This window comes from Oncorhynchus clarkii, chromosome 21, assembly GCF_045791955.1.
Source record: "Oncorhynchus clarkii lewisi isolate Uvic-CL-2024 chromosome 21, UVic_Ocla_1.0, whole genome shotgun sequence".
Taxonomy (NCBI): domain Eukaryota; kingdom Metazoa; phylum Chordata; class Actinopteri; order Salmoniformes; family Salmonidae; genus Oncorhynchus; species Oncorhynchus clarkii.
Genome location: NC_092167.1, coordinates 1,052,570 through 1,072,744, shown reverse-complemented (window position 1 = coordinate 1,072,744; position 20,175 = coordinate 1,052,570). Strand labels below are relative to the sequence as shown.

Genomic DNA, 20,175 nt, shown 5'->3' with positions numbered 1-20,175 from the left:
TAGCCTACTTTGTTGAAAAATAATCCCCCAGGCCGTCAGTTGGGTACGGCAGGTACAGCAGACGCCATACCCTAGCTCAAGACCAAACATTTAAAAAGTAGGCTACAAAAAAAAAGTTGTTTAAAATCATTCCAGTCCTGATTAAAATACAACGTCTGCTTAGCGTATTGACCCGGCTGGCTTTAGGACCATGCGGAGCGTCGCTCGGAGAGAAGCTGCCGGTCTGCGTGTCGTTCTGTCACTAAGAGAGCAGAGACAAGTGTCAGACAGTTTGCTTTGCCGGTCAGTCGTTTTGGCAGTGCGCCGTTTGCTTTGAATTTGACGTGGGCATTTGAACTCGTCCTTGTAGGCCTCACTGACAGCTGGTTTATACACCGGCTCCGTTTCACATTGATGTCAGCGTAGGAAACGTGTCCCAATTTGGCTAGCGGAAGATGTACTTTAGGGGAAGCTTATTTTAAATTTGTCAAAATTATCAATAATTACTGGTGCCTATACAAAAATAGATTCACCAGAGAGCATGATTTGACCACAGAGGATCATTAGCTTTTTTTTTTAATTAGCTTAGGATTGTTTTAAGCGGCCATTTGGGCAGTACACGACGAATAGCCTAGCAAACAGCTGATTGTTTCGTTGCATCGGTCAGTGAAAAGCTGTTAAAAAATAGTCCTAGGGCTGTCAGAATATTTCAAAAATACATAATTGTTGAAAAAAACATAATTTAGAAAGAAAAATGTCTACTGCTGAAAAGAGATCACAAATAAAAGACTATCTGTCTCCATTCATCAACTCCTAATTGAGCGAACACTAGCCCATCGTATTGGTACCGGCGGAGTGCACACATACCCACGGTCTGTCATCGGATCAGTATCACTGGAACGGCGGCTTTTGGACAATAATTCCTACCTCCAGGCTACATGCACGTCATATTTCACCATTTGTATCATATTTCACCACTCGAAGCATTCAAAGAAAAACGATTGTTTTTACAGATGTTTCCCATGCAGAGAAAGGAGAAGAAACATCTCTGATAAAGCCTACTCTATGTCACTACTATCTCTGTCACTACTGGCTCAGGCATGCATTGTTCAGAACTGTCCGTTTTGCTAATATTTAGCCTAAGTTATGACTATGCGATCTACTCATCACATTAGGAGTAGTAGCCTATTTTACATTAGTCTTCAAATGGGATAATAGATGCACGCAATAACCTCTGTTAATAAAAGGGTGACATTTGATGGTGAACAAATCGTTTGAAAGTCAGGCGTCCCCTATGGATGAGGTCATCAGAGGTCGTCCTTGTTGTGACTTGATAGTGTGTATTATGCATCACGTTGCACTGTGTGCGCCGTTCCACCATGTAAATGAGTACATTTATGATGACTTTGAGTAGTGGTTGACATTGTATATGCCGTTCCGCAGACCAGTAGCCTAGGAGTAGCCTAGAAGTAGTTTAGGAGTAGCTACAGTAGTTTAGGAGTAGCCTACAGTAGCCTAGGAGTAGCTACAGTAGCCTAGGAGTAGCTACAGTAGCCTAGGAGTAGCCTACAGTAGCCTAGGAGTAGCTACAGTAGCCTAGGAGTAGCCTACAGTAGCCACAGTAGCCTAGGAGTAGCTACAGTAGTTTAGGAGTAGCTACAGTAGCCTAGGGGTAGCTACAGTAGCCTAGGAGTAGTCACAGTAGCCTAGGAGTAGTCACAGTAGCCTAGGAGTAGCCACCAGTAGCCTAGGAGTAGCCACCAGTAGCCTAGGAGTAGCTACACTAGCCTAGGAGTAGTCACACTAGCCTAGGAGTAGCCACCAGTAGCCTAGGAGTAGTCACCAGTAGCCTAGGAGTAGCCACCAGTAGCCTAGGAGTAGCCACCAGTAGCCTAGGAGTAGCCACCAGTAGCCTAGGAGTAGCTACAGTAGCCTAGAAGTAGTTTAGGAGTAGCTACAGTAGTTTAGGAGTAGCTACAGTAGCCTAGGAGTAGCCTACAGTAGTTTAGGAGTAGCCTAGGAGTAGCTACAGTAACCTAGGAGTAGCTACAATAGCCTAGGAGTAGCCTACAGTAGCCTAGGAGTAGCTACAATAGCCTAGGAGTAGCTACAATAGCCTAGGAGTAGCTACAATAGCCTAAAAGTAGCTACAATAGCCTAGGAGTAGCTACAATAGCCTAGGAGTAGCTACAGTAGCTTAGGAGTAGACAATTGGCTGTGGTGCTGAAATGTGGATACGAGGGCACCATTACAAGCGGCACCCAGCCCTTCAATCAGGAGAATATCACATTTTATTTCCATGTCCACCAGCTTTGTACAGTTTCTGTAGTCAACATATCTGCATCTAGTTATTCATTACAGTAGCTATCTAGCTAGCCACAGTTTCTGTAGTCAACATATCTGCATCTAGTTATTCATTACAGTAGCTATATAGCTAGCCACAGTTTCTGTAGTCAACATATCTGCATCTAGCTATTCATTACAGTAGCTATCTACAGTTTCTGTAAATCAACATATCTGTATCTAGTTATTCATTACAGTAGCTATCTAGCTAGCCACAGTTTCTGTAGTCAACATATCTGCATCTAGTTATTCATTACAGTAGCTATCTAGCTAGCCACAGTTTCTGTAGTCAACATATCTGCATCTAGTTATTCATTACAGTAGCTATATAGCTAGCCACAGTTTCTGTAGTCAACATATCTGCATCTAGCTATTCATTACAGTAGCTATCTACAGTTTCTGTAGTCAACATATCTGCATCTAGTTATTCATTACAGTAGCTATATAGCTAGCCACAGTTTCTGTAGTCAACATATCTGCATCTAGTTATTCATTACAGTAGCTATATAGCTAGCCACAGTTTCTGTAGTCAACATATCTGCATCTAGCTATTCATTACAGTAGCTATCTACAGTTTCTGTAGTCAACATATCTGCATCTAGTTATTCATTACAGTAGCTATATAGCTAGCTAATGGGGGCTTGAGAAACAGTCAACGTTTTAAGAGGTGGAAAATGCACGTACCTAAAGCTCCGGTGCCCAAGTGGTCCCCAACATCCCCCGATCAATCCATCCCTGCCTCTCATATCTCACATTACAAAATGACTTGACATTATCCATGACATCACAGCGGTGAATAGGTCTATAGGTCTATAAATGTACCTTGCAAATCACCTTGTCATCTATTTATCACTATGGACATCGGCATCTGTACATGATCTAAAAACGTGGTGACGCGTCATTGGACTATTGTGTCCCAACATTTTGTTGGAAAATAATTCCATAGGATAGCTACATTATGTATAAAAAAAATTGCTGAACATTGCGCGCACAATGTTTACAATGTTAGTTTACTGGTTAGTTTACAATGTTAGTTGGTTAGTTCACAATGTTTACAATGTTAGTTTACTGGTTAGTTTACAATGTTAGTTGGTTAGTTCACAATGTTTACAATGTTAGTTTACTGGTTAGTTTACAATGTTAGTTGGTTAGTTCACAATGTTTACAATGTTAGTTTACTGGTTAGTTTACAATGTTAGTTGGTTAGTTCACAATGTTTACAATGTTAGTTTACTGGTTAGTTTACAATGTTAGTTGGTTAGTTCACAATGTTTACAATGTTAGTTTACTGGTTAGTTTACAATGTTAGTTGGTTAGTTCACAATGTTTACAATGTTAGTTTACTGGTTAGTTTACAATGTTAGTTGGTTAGTTCACAATGTTTACAATGTTAGTTTACTGGTTAGTTTACAATGTTAGTTGGTTAGTTCACAATGTTTACAATGTTAGTTTACTGGTTAGTTTACAATGTTAGTTGGTTAGTTCACAATGTTTACAATGTTAGTTTACTGGTTAGTTTACAATGTTAGTTGGTTAGTTCACAATGTTTACAATGTTAGTTTACTGGTTAGTTTACAATGTTAGTTGGTTAGTTCACAATGTTTACAATGTTAGTTCACTGTTCACAATGTTTACCCCCCCTGCCCCCCCCCCCCCCCCCCCTCCAGTGATGTCACAGAGCAATTGATAGAAATCCAACTGTTTTTCAGAGCGTCTCTGAAAAACACACATTAAAAATGTAAATGATATTACCATTGGTTGTGAATATGCTACTGGGTGGTTGGTGAGTTGTTTTGGGGGCGCATTCTCACCCCACACATCTGGAATGGATGTTTCTCCCTGCTGTCCCTGTGTTTCAGAGGGGGAGGAAAGAAGTAGGGAGGGAAGGATGGGATGGAAGGAGGGAGATAAGGAAGGAAGGAAGGAGGGAGAGAAGGAAGGAGGGATGGGAAGGAAGGAGGAAGAGACGGAAGGAAGGAGAGAAGAGAAGGAAGGAGGGATGGGACGGAAGGAGGGAGAGAAGGAAGGAGGGATGGGAAGGAAGGAGGAAGTGACAGAAGGAAGGAGAGAAGAGAAGGAAGGAGGGAGAGAAGGAAGGAAGGAGGGAGAGAAGGAAGGAAGGAGGGAGAGAAGGAAGGAAGGAGGGAGAGAAGGAAGGAGGGATGGGAGGAAGGAGGAAGAGAAGGAGGGAGAGAATGAGGGAAGGAAGGAGGGAGGGAAGGAAGGACAGGGAAGGAAGGACAGGGGGAAGGAAGGACAGGGGGAAGGAAGGAGGACATTAGGGAAGGAGGTAGGAAAGGAGGGGAGGAGATGGATGGGGCTGAATTAAGACAGGAGGAGTTTTCTACAATATCTTTCTAGTCTTCAGGATAAAAATATATATTTTTCTAGGAGTTAGTTTATGAGCTAGAGGTACAAAGGGCTTGAGTGAATTAGCTGCTTCATAAAACCATAGGACTGCTGAGGCAAATGTATCACCTACCTACACGCCTCCCCCGTCTACACGCCTCCCCACCTACACGCCTCCCCCTCCTACACGCCGCCCCCTCCTACACGCCTCCCCCACCTACACGCCTCCCCCACCTACACGCCTCCCCCACCTACACGCCTCCCCCACCTACACGCCTCCCCCATCTACACGCCTCCCCCTCCTACACGCCTCCCCCTCCTACACGCCTCCCCCTCCTACACGCCTCCCCATCCTACACGCCTCCCCATCCTACACGCCTCCCCATCCTACACGCCTCCCCATCTAAGAGTCAAAGCCTAGATTTAGATATACGTGAGAAACTACGACAGTTGCACAGAACTTCTATTGAGACCAATGCAGTCCTTTGTAGCTCAGTTGGTGCAGCATGGTGCTGGTAACTCCAGGGTAGTGGGATTGATCAGTTGGTACAGCATAGTGCTGGTAACTCCAGGGTAGTGGGATTGATCAGTTGGTGCAGCATGGTGCTGGTCATGCCAAGGTAGTGGGATTGATCAGTTGGTACAGCATGGTGCTGGTAACTCCAGGGTAGTGGGATTGATCAGTTGGTACAGCATGGTGCTGGTAATGCCAGGGTAGTGGGATTGATCAGTTGGTACAGCATGGTGCTGGTAATGCCAGGGTAGTGGGATTGATCAGTTGGTACAGCATGGTGCTGGTAATGCCAGGGTAGTGGGATTGATCAGTTGGTACAGCATGGTGCTGGTAATGCCAGGGTAGTGGGATTGATCAGTTGGTACAGCATGGTGCTGGTAATGCCAGGGTAGTGGGATTGATCAGTTGGTACAGCATGGTGCTGGTAATGCCAGGGTAGTGGGATTGATCAGTTGGTACAGCATGGTGCTGGTAATGCCAGGGTAGTGGGATTGATCAGTTGGTACAGCATGGTGCTGGTAATGCCAGGGTAGTGGGATTGATCAGTTGGTACAGCATGGTGCTGGTAACTCCAGGGTAGTGGGATTGATCAGATGGTGCAGCATGGTGCTGGTAATGCCAGGGTAGTGGGATTGATCAGTTGGTGCAGCATGGTGCTGGTAACTCAAGGGTAGTGGGATTGATCAGTTGGTACAGCATGGTGCTGGTAATGCCAGGGTAGTGGGATTGATCAGTTGGTACAGCATGGTGCTGGTAATGCCAGGGTAGTGGGATTGATCAGTTGGTACAGCATGGTGCTGGTAATGCCAAGGTAGTGGGATTGATCAGTTGGTACAGCATCGTGCTGGTAATGCCAGGGCAGTGGGATTGATCAGTTGGTACAGCATGGTGCTGGTAATGCCAGGGTAGTGGGATTGATCAGTTGGTACAGCATGGTGCTGGTAATGCCAGGGTAGTGGGATTGATCAGTTGGTATAGCATGGTGCTGGTAACTCCAGGGTAGTGGGATTGATCAGTTGGTACAGCATAGTGCTGATAACTCCAGGGTAGTGGGATTGATCAGTTGGTACAGCATGGTGCTGGTAACTCCAGGGTAGTGGGACTGATCAGTTGGTACAGCATGGTGCTGGTAATGCCAGGGTAGTGGGATTGATCAGTTGGTACAGCATGGTGCTGGTAACTCCAGGGTAGTGGGATTGATCAGTTGGTACAGCATGGTGCTGGTAACTCCAGGGTAGTGGGATTGATCAGTTGGTACAGCATGGTGCTGGTAACTCAAGGGTAGTGGGATTGATCAGTTGGTACAGCATGGTGCTGGTAACTCCAGGGTAGTGGGATTGATCAGTTGGTGCAGCATGGTGCTGGTAACTCCAGGGTAGTGGGATTGAACAGTTGGTACAGCATGGTGCTGGTAACTCCATTGTAGTGGGATTGATCAGTTGGTACAGCATGGTGCTGGTAACTCCAGGGTAGTGGGATTGATCCATGGGACCACCTATACGTAAAATGTATCCTAGACCAGCACTCCTATCGAGATGCTTTATAAAAATTCAGGCACCAAAGCACTTTGCCGTTCCAATTTCCTGTGAATTGACATGTTGGGGGTGAGGTTTCAAATCGCTGCCTCGCTGTCCTACGATAACATCACCACTTGAACCCCTCTCGTATCTCTGAACAGAAATCCTGCATGAAAATGGCACCCTGTTTAGCTTCCCTGTTTAGTGCACTCCTTTTGAGCAGGGTCCATTGGGTAGGGACTGTAGGGAATAGGCAGGCTGCCGTTTGGGACGCAAGCTCGTGTTGCTCTATTCCAGCCTCTCTTCTGTTCTGAGTCACCTGTATCTGATCCACCACGCCAACCCCCCCCCCGCCTCATTCCTCTTATCTATTCACAAAGAAAACCATACAGACACCGATGCATTGTGGGTCGTTGGTATGGAGGTTTGAGAGGTTCAGGACTGATTATCTGAATGACGTGAATTAAGCCTTTTGTAGGTGGGCCTTAAAAAAACACACAACCACACAACCACACACACACACACACAGAGAGAGGGGAGTTATTTAAATGCTAAACACTCTCCCTTTCCAATCAGTCTCTGATCTCAAGTGCTGCTGCTGGGTAGAAATAGCCAGGCACTTGAAAAGTATGATCGACTGAAATGACCATATCGGAGAAGACACACACTGCATTTACCAGTCTAAACCCCCGCCATGTTTTTAGGTGATCACCATTTACCAGTCTAAACCATCATCATGTTTTTAGGTGATCACCATTTACCAGTCTAAACCACCACCATGTTTTTAGGTGATCACCATTTACCAGTCTAAACCACCACCATGTTTTTAGGTGATCAACATTTACCAGTCTAAACCACCACCATGTTTTTAGGTGATCACCATTTACCAGTCTAAACCATCATCATGTTTTTAGGTGATCAACATTTACCAGTCTAAACCATCACCATGTTTTTAGGTGATCACCATTTACCAGTCTAAACCATCATCATGTTTTTAGGTGATCACCATTTACCAGTCTAAACCATCACCATGTTTTTAGGTGATCACCATTTACCAGTCTAAACCACCACCATGTTTTTAGGTGATCACCATTTACCAGTCTAAACCATCATCATGTTTTTAGGTGAACACCATTTACCAGTCTAAACCCCCACCATGTTTTTAGGTGAACACCATTTACCAGTCTAAACCATCATCATGTTTTTAGGTGATCACCATTTACCAGTCTAAACCATCATCATGTTTTTAGGTGATCACCATTTACCAGTCTAAACCCCCGCCATGTTTTTAGGTGATCACCATTTACCAGTCTAAACCATCATCATGTTTTTAGGTGATCACCATTTACCAGTCTAAACCATCATCATGTTTTTAGGTGATCACCATTTACCAGTCTAAACCATCACCATGTTTTTAGGTGATCACCATTTACCAGTCTAAACCATCACCATGTTTTTAGGTGATCACCATTTACCAGTCTAAACCATCATCATGTTTTTAGGTGATCACCATTTACCAGTCTAAACCCCCGCCATGTTTTTAGGTGATCACCATTTACCAGTCTAAACCACCACCATGTTTTTAGGTGATCACCATTTACCAGTCTAAACCATCACCATGTTTTTAGGTGATCACCATTTACCAGTCTAAACCATCATCATGTTTTTAGGTGATCACCATTTACCAGTCTAAACCCCCGCCATGTTTTTAGGTGGTCACCATTTACCAGTCTAAACCACCAAATCCCACTTCCTAGTTACCAGGATTAGCAACCAACAGTGGTGACTAGCGTGTCACTTCAGACCCCGGAGGTAAGAAATCTCCCAATTCAGAAGATGCTTGGTAATAATGGAGAACTGTATTGTGATGTCATAGCTGAAGAGCAGAGAACTGTGTTGTGATGTAACAGTTGAAGAGCAGAGAACTGTGTTGATGTCATAGTTGAAGAGCAGAAAACTGTGTTGTGATGTCATAGTTGAAGAGCAGAGAACTGTGTTGTGATGTCATAGTTGAAGAGCAGAGAACTGTGTTGTGATGTAATAGTTGAAGAGCAGAGAACTGTGTTGTGATGTAATAGCTGAAGAGCAGAGAACTGTGTTGTGATGTAATAGTTGAAGAGCAGAGAACTGTGTTGTGATGTAACAGTTGAAGAGCAGAGAACTGCGTTGTGATGTAACAGCTGAAGAGCAGAGAACTGTGTTGTGATGTAACAGCTGAAGAGCAGAGAACTGTGTTGTGATGTAACAGTTGAAGAGCAGAGAACTGTGTTGTGATGTAACAGTTGAAGAGCAGAGAACTGTGTTGTAATGTAATAGTTGAAGAGCAGAGAACTGTGTTGTGATGTAACAGTTGAAGAGCAGAGAACTGCGTTGTGATGTCATAGTTGAAGAGCAGAGAACTGTGTTGTGATGTTGAAAGAGAAGTTTGGATCAAGATGAAGGCCGTGGACCGCCACCTGTTCATCACTTCTATTGGAGTGACCTTGATCCTTCTAGCTCCCTCTCTGCTCAGTGTGAAATAAAGGCTCATTAAATGATACTGTAAAAGGTCAAGGTTTGATCAATGTGTCATGCCTGGTGTGTTAAAATATATCACCACACACACACACCTCTGATAAGGCTGACAGTTACATAACTCAATGCAGGATCTCTTCAATCTTCAACTACAGTGTTCCACATCCTGCCTCAATTAGAGAAACATCCTTCTCAGAGTCCGACACAAGTACTCCAATTGTTTGTGTTACATTAACCCTGGCAGCATTCACCCTGGCCGCAGTAACCCCGGCAACAGTAACCCCGGCAACATTAACCCTGGCAACAGCCTGTAAAATACAACACAGAGATGCCAACCAACTACCACCAACACTGTTCTAGTCCTCCATGCAGACATGACTCTACACATCCTGGACCCTCCGACACTCTACACACCCTGGACCCTCCGACACTCTACACACCCTGGACCCCCCGAGACTCTACACACCCTGGACCCCCCCCGAGACTCTACACACCCTGGACCCCCCGAGACTCTACACACCCTGGACCCGCCGAAACTCGACACACCCTGGACCCTCCGAGACTCTACACACCCTGGACCCTCCGACACTCTACACACCCTGGACCCTCCGAGACTCTACACACCCTGGACCCTCCGAGACTCTACACACCCTGGACCCTCCGACACTCTACACACCCTGGACCCTCCGACACTCTACACACCCTGGACCCTCCGACACTCTACACACCCTGGACCCTCCGACACTCTACACACCCTGGACCCTCCGACACTCTACACACCCTAGACCCCCCGAGACTCTACACACCCTGGACCCTCCGACACTCTACACACCCTGGACCCTCCGACACTCTACACACCCTGGACCCTCCGACACTCTACACACCCTAGACCCCCCGAGACTCTACACACCCTGGACCCTCCGACACTCTACACACCCTGGACCCTCCAACACTTTACAGGACACCTCTGTATTCTGCAATAAATTCCTCAGCTTAAACAATAACAGTAACGCTGCAATGCCCGGGAGATGACAGTAACCTTGCGACCCACAGCTGGTAGGGACACACATTATTGAGATTATTGTGTTAAATGATTGAGGTAAAAATGCCTTTAAACAGAGCAAAGTTCATGTCACTTTACCTAAAGGGGTTATAAAGGCCTTATTAAGGGGTTAAACAGGCCTTATTAAGGGGTTAAACAGGCCTTATTAAGGGGTTAAACAGGCCTTATTAAGGGGTTAAACAGGGTTTATTAAAGGGGTTATAAAGGCCTTATTAAGGGGTTATAAAGGCCTTATTAAGGGGTTAAACAGGCCTTATTAAGGGGTTAAACAGGCCTTATTAAGGGGTTATAAATGCCTTAAGGGGTTAAACAGGCCTTAAGGGGTTAAACAGGCCTTATTAAGGGGTTAAACAGGCCTTATTAAGGGGTTAAACAGGCCTTAAGGGGTTAAACAGGCTTTATTAAGGGGTTAAACAGGCCTTATTAAGGGGTTAAACAGGCCTTATTAAGGGGTTAAACAGGCCTTAAGGGGTTAAACAGGCTTTATTAAGGGGTTAAACAGGCCTTATTAAGGGGTTAAAGAGGACTTATAAAGGGGTTATTGAGCCGTCATATAAGTTACAGTGCCTTCATAAAGTATTCACACCCCTTGATTTTTGTCATACTTTGTTGTGTTACTGCCTGAAATTAAAATGGATTTAATTTTGAGATTTTGTGTCACTGGTCTACACACACAATACCCCATAAATGTCAAAGTGGAATTATGTTTATAGACATTTTTACAAATGAATAAATAATAAAAAGCTAATAAAAAGCCAACAAAAAGAGAGAGAGAGAGAGAGAGCGAGAGAGAGAGAGGGAAAGAGAGAGACGTGAATAGCAGACAACCTGAGCTCATCAGACGTGTCTCACACCACTGACTGAGAACAATGATGAACAACAGAGGAGCTCAGAGAATTGGGCTGCTGACAGACTGTACTGAGATACAAGGCCTAGTTAGGCCTGGCTACAACAGGCTGCTGACAGACTGTACTGAGATACAAGGCCTAGTTAGGCCTGGCTACAACAGGCTGCTGACAGACTGTACTGAGATACAAGGCCTAGTTAGGCCTGGCTACAACAGGCTGCTGACAGACTGTACTGAGATACAAGGCCTAGTTAGGCCTGGCTACAACAGGCTGCTGACAGACTGTACTGAGATACAAGGCCTAGTTAGGCCTGGCTACAACAGGCTGCTGACAGACTGTACTGAGATACAAGGCCTAGTTAGGCCTGGCTACAACAGGCTGCTGACAGACAGATTGTACTGAGATACTAGGAAGAGACAGGCCAGGCTACAACAGACTGCATTAGCTATAACATCACAACCTGGCATCTTTCCTCACAAGCCCCCCTCTGCCTGTCAGATGTTTATGCCATCTTGACAGCCTCAGGAGGGAACTATTGCCATTAAAGGTATACTAAATATATTCACGTCACCAAATAATTTAACCACTGTAGGTTGTAGCAACCTCATGATGGGTACAGGGAAAATGAGACTATCGTGTAGTAGACTAAAAACCTATGGGATGTTGCATTGAACTGGGTGAATGGAATAGGACTGTCATCCAATATGCTGTAATAGAAATAAGGCCGTGCTCATAGAAACATAGTAATAATCCTCCCTCGTCTTAAAACGGCACTGACCGCCACTGTTCTCAACCCCACTGACCGCCACTGTTCTCAACCCCACTGACCGCCACTGTTCTCAACCCCACTGACCGCCACTGTTCTCAACCCCACTGACCGCCACTGTTCTCAACCCCACTGACCGCCACTGTTCTCAACCCCACTGACCGCCACTGTTCTCAACCCCACTGACCGCCACTGTTCTCAACCCCACTGACCGCCACTGTTCTCAACCCCACTTCCTCTCTAATGGGAAGGAGGCGAGGAAATAGGACGCAAGGAAATAGGAAATAGGACTCAATGAAATAGGAAATAGGACACAAGGAAATAGGGTGCAAGGAAATAGGATGCAAGGATTGAAGGAAAGTTGATTTGAGATTTGAACCTTCCTCTCTAATGGGAAGGAGGCGAGGAAATAGGACGCAAGGAAATAGGACGCAAGGATTGAAGGAAAGTTGATTTGAGAGATAGAGCCTCAGGTGAGCCAGCGGAGTAGTCTGCTATTGGGGTCTCTCCATAAAAATAGAATAACTAGAATGGAGGGGGGGGGGGAAATCCCATTCAAGTCAATGGGCCTGTGATAGGTGGGCCGGCGGCCATATTGAGTGTGCCCATAGGAGGAAGTCATTCTATGTCTATGGTTCTCTCTGTCCTCAGGGACCAGTCCAGAGGTCTCTATGGGAGGTGTCATTTATCACCAGCAGTCAGTCAGTCAGTCAGTCAGACAGGCAGTCAATAAGTCAGTCAGTCAGTCAGACAATAAGTCAGACAGGCAGTCAATAAGTCAGTCAATCAGTCAGACAATAAGTCAGACAGGCAGTCATTTGCTCTATCTGACAGCCAGCCTAGCACCATGCTGTTCTGCATAAAGGCTATACTCCCCCAGGACTCCTTCCTTCCCAACACTGCCTGACTGGCTGACTGGTTGGCTGGCTGGCTGACTGGCTGACTGGTTGGCTGACTGGCTGACTGCCTGCCTGGCTGGCTGGCTGGTTGGCTGACTGGCTGTGTGCCTGGCTGGCTGGTTGGCTGGCTGGCTGTGTGCTCTGCGACATCCTAATACACCTCACTGCAAACATTCAGCTGCCAATACGCTGCTTAGCACAATCAGACAGGAGACAACCGACACTAGTCTACGTTCCAAATGGCACCCTATTCCCCCATAGGGCCCTGGTCTAAAGTAGTGCACTACCGCATAGGGCCCTGGTCTAAAGTAGTGCACTACCCTATAGGGCCCTGGTCTAAAGTAGTGCACTACCGCATAGGGCCCTGGTCTAAAGTAGTGCACTACCCCATAGGGCCCTGGTCTAAAGTAGTGCACTACCCCATAGGGCCCTGGTCTAAAGTAGTGCACTACCGCATAGGGCCCTGGTCTAAAGTAGTGCACTACCCCATAGGGCCCTGGTTAAAAGTAGTGCACTACATAGGGAATAGGGTGTCATTTGAGAAGTAGACGAGATGTCAAGACTCCTTAGGCTAACGGACATCTCTGGACTAACAAAGCCAGCATCGGCGGATCAGACTGAAAAGCAGTTAATACAACGACTCTTGGTGTTAGGTTAGGTTATCAAATCACATTTTATTTATCACATGTCCCAAATACAACAGGTGTAGGTAGACCTTACCGTGAAATAACCCACAATGCAGTGTTATGAAAATATTTACTAAATAAACGAACACAAAATCACAATAATGAAGCATATATATATATATATATATATATATATATATATATATATATATATATATATGGGTGTACCGGTACCGAGTCAATGTGGGGGGGTACAGGTTAGTCAAGGTAATTGGAGGTAATATGTTCATTTGTATTTTAAATTTAACCTTTATTTTAACTAGGCAAGTCAGTTAAAGAGCAACACACATCACGACAAGAGATACAACACTGCAAAAAGACAGGCCTAAGACAACAACACAGCATGGCAGCAACACATGACAACACAGGATGGCAGCAACACATGACAACACAGCATGGTAGCAACACATGACAACACAGGATGGTAGCAACACATGACAACACAGGATGGCAGCAACACATGACAACACAGCATGGTAGCAACACATGACAACACAGGATGGCAGCAACACATGACAACACAGGATGGTAGCAACACATGACAACACAGCATGGTATTAACACATGACAACACAGGATGGCAGCAACACATGACAACACAGGATGGTAGCAACACATGACAACACAGGATGGCAGCAACACATGACAACACAGGATGGTAGCAACACATGACAACACAGGATGGTAGCAACACATGACAACACAGCATGGCAGCAACACATGACAACACAGCATGGCAGCAACACATGACAACACAGCATGGCAGCAACACATGACAACACAGCATGGTAGCAACACATGACAACACAGCATGGCAGCAACACATGACAACACAGCATGGCAGCAACACATGACAACACAGCATGGCAGCAACACATGACAACACAGCATGGTAGCAACACATGACAACACAGCATGGCAGCAACACATGACAACACAGGATGGCAGCAACACATGACAACACAGCATGGCAGCAACACATGACAACACAGGATGGTAGCAACACATGACAACACAGCATGGCAGCAACACATGACAACACAGCATGACAGCAACACATGACAACACAGCATGGCAGCAACACATGACAACACAGCATGGCAGCAACACATGACAACACAGCATGGCAGCAACACATGACAACACATAGCACCACTGTCCGATAGCACCACTGTCTGATAGCACCACTGTCCGATAGCACCAGTCTGATAGCACCACTGTCCGATAGCACCACTGCCTGATAGCACCACTGCCTGATAGCACCACTGCCTGATAGCACCACTGTCTGATAGCACCACTGTCCGATAGCACCACTGCCTGATAGCACCAGTCTGATAGCACCACTGCCTGATAGCACCACTGTCCGATAGCACCACTGCCTGATAGCACCACTGCCTGATAGCACCACTGCCTGATAGCACCACTGTCCGATAGCACCACTGTCCGATAGCACCACTGCCTGATAGCACCACTGTCTGATAGCACCAGTCTGATAGCACCACTGTCTGATAGCACCACTGTCTGATAGCACCACTGTCTGATAGCACCACTGTCTGATAGCACCACTGTCCGATAGCACCACTGTCTGATAGCACCACTGTCCGATAGCACCACTGCCTGATAGCACCAGTCTGATAGCACCACTGTCTGATAGCACCACTGCCTGATAGCACCACTGTCCGATAGCACCACTGTCCGATAGCACCACTGTCCGATAGCACCACTTGAGGCTTCTCGTTAATCAGCTGGAAAACCGGCAGAGCACATCAGCCTGGCTGTCTATCACAACAAACGGAACCTGGAAGGGAACCAGGGGCTTGTCTGACTGAATGGCAACCTATTCCCTCGATAGTGTATGGTCCCTGGTCAAAAGTAGTGGGGTATAATATGGAATAGGGTTCTATTTGGGATATGGAATAGGATTCTATTTGGATATGGAATAGGGTTCTATTTGGATATGGAATAGGGTTCTATTTGGATATGGAATAGGGTTCTATTTGGATATGGAATAGGGTTCTATTTGGATATGGAATAGGGTTCTATTTGGGATGCACACTGAAACAAGTGTTCCTTGGCAAATGGGACCTTATTCACTATATAGTGTACCACTGGTCTGTTGCTGTGCCCTGGTACTTTTGAAACAGAGCCTTTACGGTCCTTGGTCAAAAGTTGTGCACTATATAGGGAATAGGGTTTGAGTTCCATTTGGGACTTGCCTGAAACAAGGGTCCACAGCACAACAACATAGAATATATTATATCTGACCACTGGTGCCACTGCCTTGTCCCCGGTCTGTCACATACAGGAAACTACTGCCTTGTCCCCGGTCTGTCACATACAGGAAACTACTGCCTTGGTCTGACACATACAGGTAACTACTGCATTGTCCCTGGTCTGTCACATACAGGAAACTACTGCCTTGTCCCTGGTCTGACACATACAGGAAACTACTGCCTTGTCCCTGGTCTGTCACATACAGGAAACTACTGCCTTGTCCCCGGTCTGTCACATACAGGAAACTACTGCCTTGTCCCTGGTCTGACACATACAGGAAACTACTGCCTTGTCCCCGGTCTGACACATACAGGAAACTACTGCCTTGTCCCTGGTCTGTCACATACAGGAAACTACTGCCTTGTCCCTGGTCTGTCACATACAGGAAACTACTGCCTTGTCCCCGGTCTGTCACATACAGGAAACTACTGCCTTGTCCCTGGTCTGTCACATACAGGAAACTACTGCCTTGGTCTGTCACATACAGGAAACTACTGCCTTGTCCCTGGTCTGTCACATACAGGAAACTACTGCCTTGTCCCTGGTCTGTCACATACAGGAAACTACTGCCTTGTCCCCGGTCTGACACATACAGGAAACTACTGCCTTGTCCCTGGTCTGTCACATACAGGAAACTACTGCCTTGTCCCTGGTCTGACACATACAGGAAACTACTGCCTTGTCCCTGGTCTGTCACATACAGGAAACTACTGCCCTGGTCTGACACATACAGGAAACTACTGCCTTGTCCCTGGTCTGTCACATACAGGAAACTACTGCCTTGTCCATGGTCTGACACATACAGGAAACTACTGCCTTGTCCCTGGTCTGTCACATACAGGAAACTACTGCCTTGTCCCTGGTCTGTCACATACAGGAAACTACTGCCTTTGTCTGACACATACAGGAAACTACTGCCTTGTCCCCGGTCTGACACATACAGGAAACTACTGCCTTGTCCCTGGTCTGTCACATACAGGAAACTACTGCCTTGTCCCTGGTCTGACACATACAGGAAACTACTGCCTTGTCCCTGGTCTGTCACATACAGGAAACTACTGCCTTGTCCCTGGTCTGACACATACAGGAAACTACTGCCTTGTCCCTGGTCTGTCACATACAGGAAACTACTGCCTTGGTCTGAAACATACAGGAAACTACTGCCTTGTCCCTGGTCTGTCACATACAGGAAACTACTGCCTTGTCCCTGGTCTGTCACATACAGGAAACTACTGCCTTGGTCTGACACATACAGGAAACTACTGCCTTGTCCCTGGTCTGACACATACAGGAAACTACTGCCTTGTCCCTGGTCTGACACATACAGGAAACTACTGCCTTGTCCCTGGTCTGACACATACAGGAAACTACTGCCCTGGTCTGACACATACAGGAAACTACTGCCTTGTCCCTGGTCTGTCACATACAGGAAACTATTGCCTTGTCCCTGGTCTGTCACATACAGGAAACTACTGCCTTGTCCCTGGTCTGACACATACAGGAAACTACTGCCTTGTCCCTGGTCTGTCACATACAGGAAACTACTGCCTTGGTCTGACACATACAGGAAACTACTGCCTTGTCCCCGGTCTGACACATACAGGAAACTACTGCCTTGTCCCTGGTCTGTCACATACAGGAAACTACTGCCTTGTCCCTGGTCTGACACATACAGGAAACTACTGCCTTGTCCCTGGTCTGTCACATACAGGAAACTACTGCCTTGGTCTGTCACATACAGGAAACTACTGCCTTGTCCCTGGTCTGTCACATACAGGAAACTACTGCCTTGTCCCTGGTCTGTCACATACAGGAAACTACTGCCTTGGTCTGACACATACAGGAAACTACTGCCTTGTCCCTGGTCTGACACATACAGGAAACTACTGCCTTGTCCCTGGTCTGACACATACAGGAAACTACTGCCTTGTCCCTGGTCTGACACATACAGGAAACTACTGCCCTGGTCTGACACATACAGGAAACTCCTGCCTTGTCCCTGGTCTGTCACATACAGGAAACTATTGCCTTGTCCCTGGTCTGTCACATACAGGAAACTACTGCCTTGTCCCTGGTCTGACACATACAGGAAACTACTGCCTTGTCCCTGGTCTGTCACATACAGGAAACTACTGCCTTGTCCCTGGTCTGACACATACAGGACACTACTGCCCTGGTCTGACACATACAGGAAACTACTGCCATGTCCCTGGTCTGACACATACAGGAAACTACTGCCATGTCCCTGGTCTGACACATACAGGAAACTACTGCCTTGTCCCTGGTCTGTCACATACAGGAAACTGGTGGAAACTAGGAAACTTTCCCATAGGTTAAGAGATATTCTCTGGACGCCTCATAGGAAAATGATCATCACCACAATGGTCTTTCTAATATTAAGCCTTAGTCATAACATTATTCAACCGTTAGAAACCATTACACTGTTAGTACACACACACACACACACACATAGTAATCCATGTAAAGCATTGAACATTTGCCCCGCATACAGACAGTAGTGAACAGTAGAGAGAAGGTACAGCTGAGTAGAGGTCATAAAACGGTCAGGACCAAATAAAACACATTCAACAAACAAGCTCTTTAAGTCCTATAGCTCTCTCCCTCCCTCCCTCTTTCACACTATTTCTCTCTCTCTCCCTCCCTCTCTGTTTCTTTCTCCCTCCCTCCCTCTTTCTTTCTCCCTCCCTCCCTCTTTCTTTCTCCCTCCCTCCCCCTCTCCCTGACCGTGGTTCCACATCCTCTTACCAATAACTGCCAGCAGAATGACTGATAGTTGTTCAGGGTAGTTCAAACTGTGTTGTAACTCAGAAGGTGTTTTATTATAATCTATAACTGTGGACAAAATACATTCCCATAAGAGACAACAGTTAGTTACTTTTACACGTGTTCGTTGTGTTTTCACTTTGTGGATTACGTGTGTACTGTTTTGTATTACTAGGTATTACTGAACTGTTGGAGCTAGGATTTCGTTGCAACTCCAAATCTGTGTACGCAACAAATAAACGTTGATTTGATTGCAGTCACAGAGTAGACAGAGTAGAAATCTTAAATATTTTCGAATGTATGATTTAAGAAAATCTCACTATTAAAATGAATATCAAATATGGATCTAACATGCTGTCGATCTTGGCCTATAGTCCACTCGTTTCATAATCGTGAAGAGTATAAGCTAATATGACAATTCCGTGTCTTTTCGGTTCCGTTCAACTAAGATGAAACCACCACCCAGTTGTGTCCCTCCCCATCGACAGATTCACTCGTGAACTAGGCGGGGCCCGTATCTCACGCATATAGAACTAGCTGCAGCTTTCAGAGCATAAAACGGTACAAAACTAATACGAATAGATTACAAATGTTATCTAAAAAATTGCGCATTTGATAACCGCTTGAATAATTCCAGGCGTCCTGTTATGATAATCGATAAGAACCCAGTGTCCCAAAGAACGTGTGTAATTCTAGACAATCGAATAACTTTTCCATTTCCGTTGTAACTTCAACCCCGTCACGGGAAGGATATCGGTCAAAACGCTGTTGTTTTTGTTATCCAACCGCACGACCGAGAACTGTCGCTGGATACAAACCCGCGGAGAATGCCGCGTTCTGCATTATGCATGACAAAAAAATAAATACAAATTGTCTGACCAAACATTATGAGTTGGATTGTTTCACTCTCTGCTCCGCCATATTCTAGGCATATGACCTGCGCTTCCGCAAACCGTGTGTTGTGCATCCCCAGAAACCGGTCTCCCGTTTTCATTTGGAATAATGGATCATTCTACCTGAAAAAACCTGGCATCATGTGCCACTATTTCGCATTATCCCGAGCGGCCGAAAACGCCGCAAACATGGCACAGATAGTAACAAAATCTCAGCCAATAGAAATGTGTGTAGATAAGGTACTTACAGTTATCCTCCGTAGCTCCAATCTGTTAGCGCCTCTAGTCGCTCGGTCTGTCGCTTCTCTCTGGGTGAGGTTTTGCGTTTTCTCATGACGTTGCAGCCTCGTTTTGAGACGAGCACCGCTCGACTGTGCTCAGCTATTGCAGTAGCTGTAACATAGCCTAGTGTAGACATTTCGCAATACATTATTTCATACCAATAATATCGGACTGACAAACAATAAGCTTTATTATACAATGCACTAGAGGAAGCCGACCCCCAGCATTTAGTGGAGGTTCCTCAAGGGAGGACCATCCTCCTCAAGGAATTAAATACAACATTTAAATAGTGACACATAAACTAAATGTATCTTTTTTTTTCGATAAAACTATAAATATATAATTTACTTCACCAAATCATTTATTAAAATACACAGCTATGACTAGGACTAATTATAAAGAAGAAGGTTAAATTAGTCTCAGCATCACTCTGTAGGGGAGCACCAGACGACAGCTAGCTTCCA

The 20,175-nt window shown here is 45.7% G+C and overlaps 1 protein-coding gene across 2 annotated transcripts in view; it reads right to left on the bottom strand.

Moving 5' to 3' along the window:
- LOC139379621 (ras-related protein Rap-1b) overlaps positions 1-19,816 on the bottom strand; it is a 100,054-nt gene extending 80,238 nt beyond the window's left edge. For both annotated transcript variants that reach the window (XR_011628398.1, XM_071122423.1), the window contains exon 1: positions 19,678-19,816. The gene's annotated coding sequence lies outside the window, so the exon portion shown is untranslated. The remainder of the gene's footprint in view (positions 1-19,677) is intronic.
- Positions 19,817-20,175: the final 359 nt, after the last annotated feature.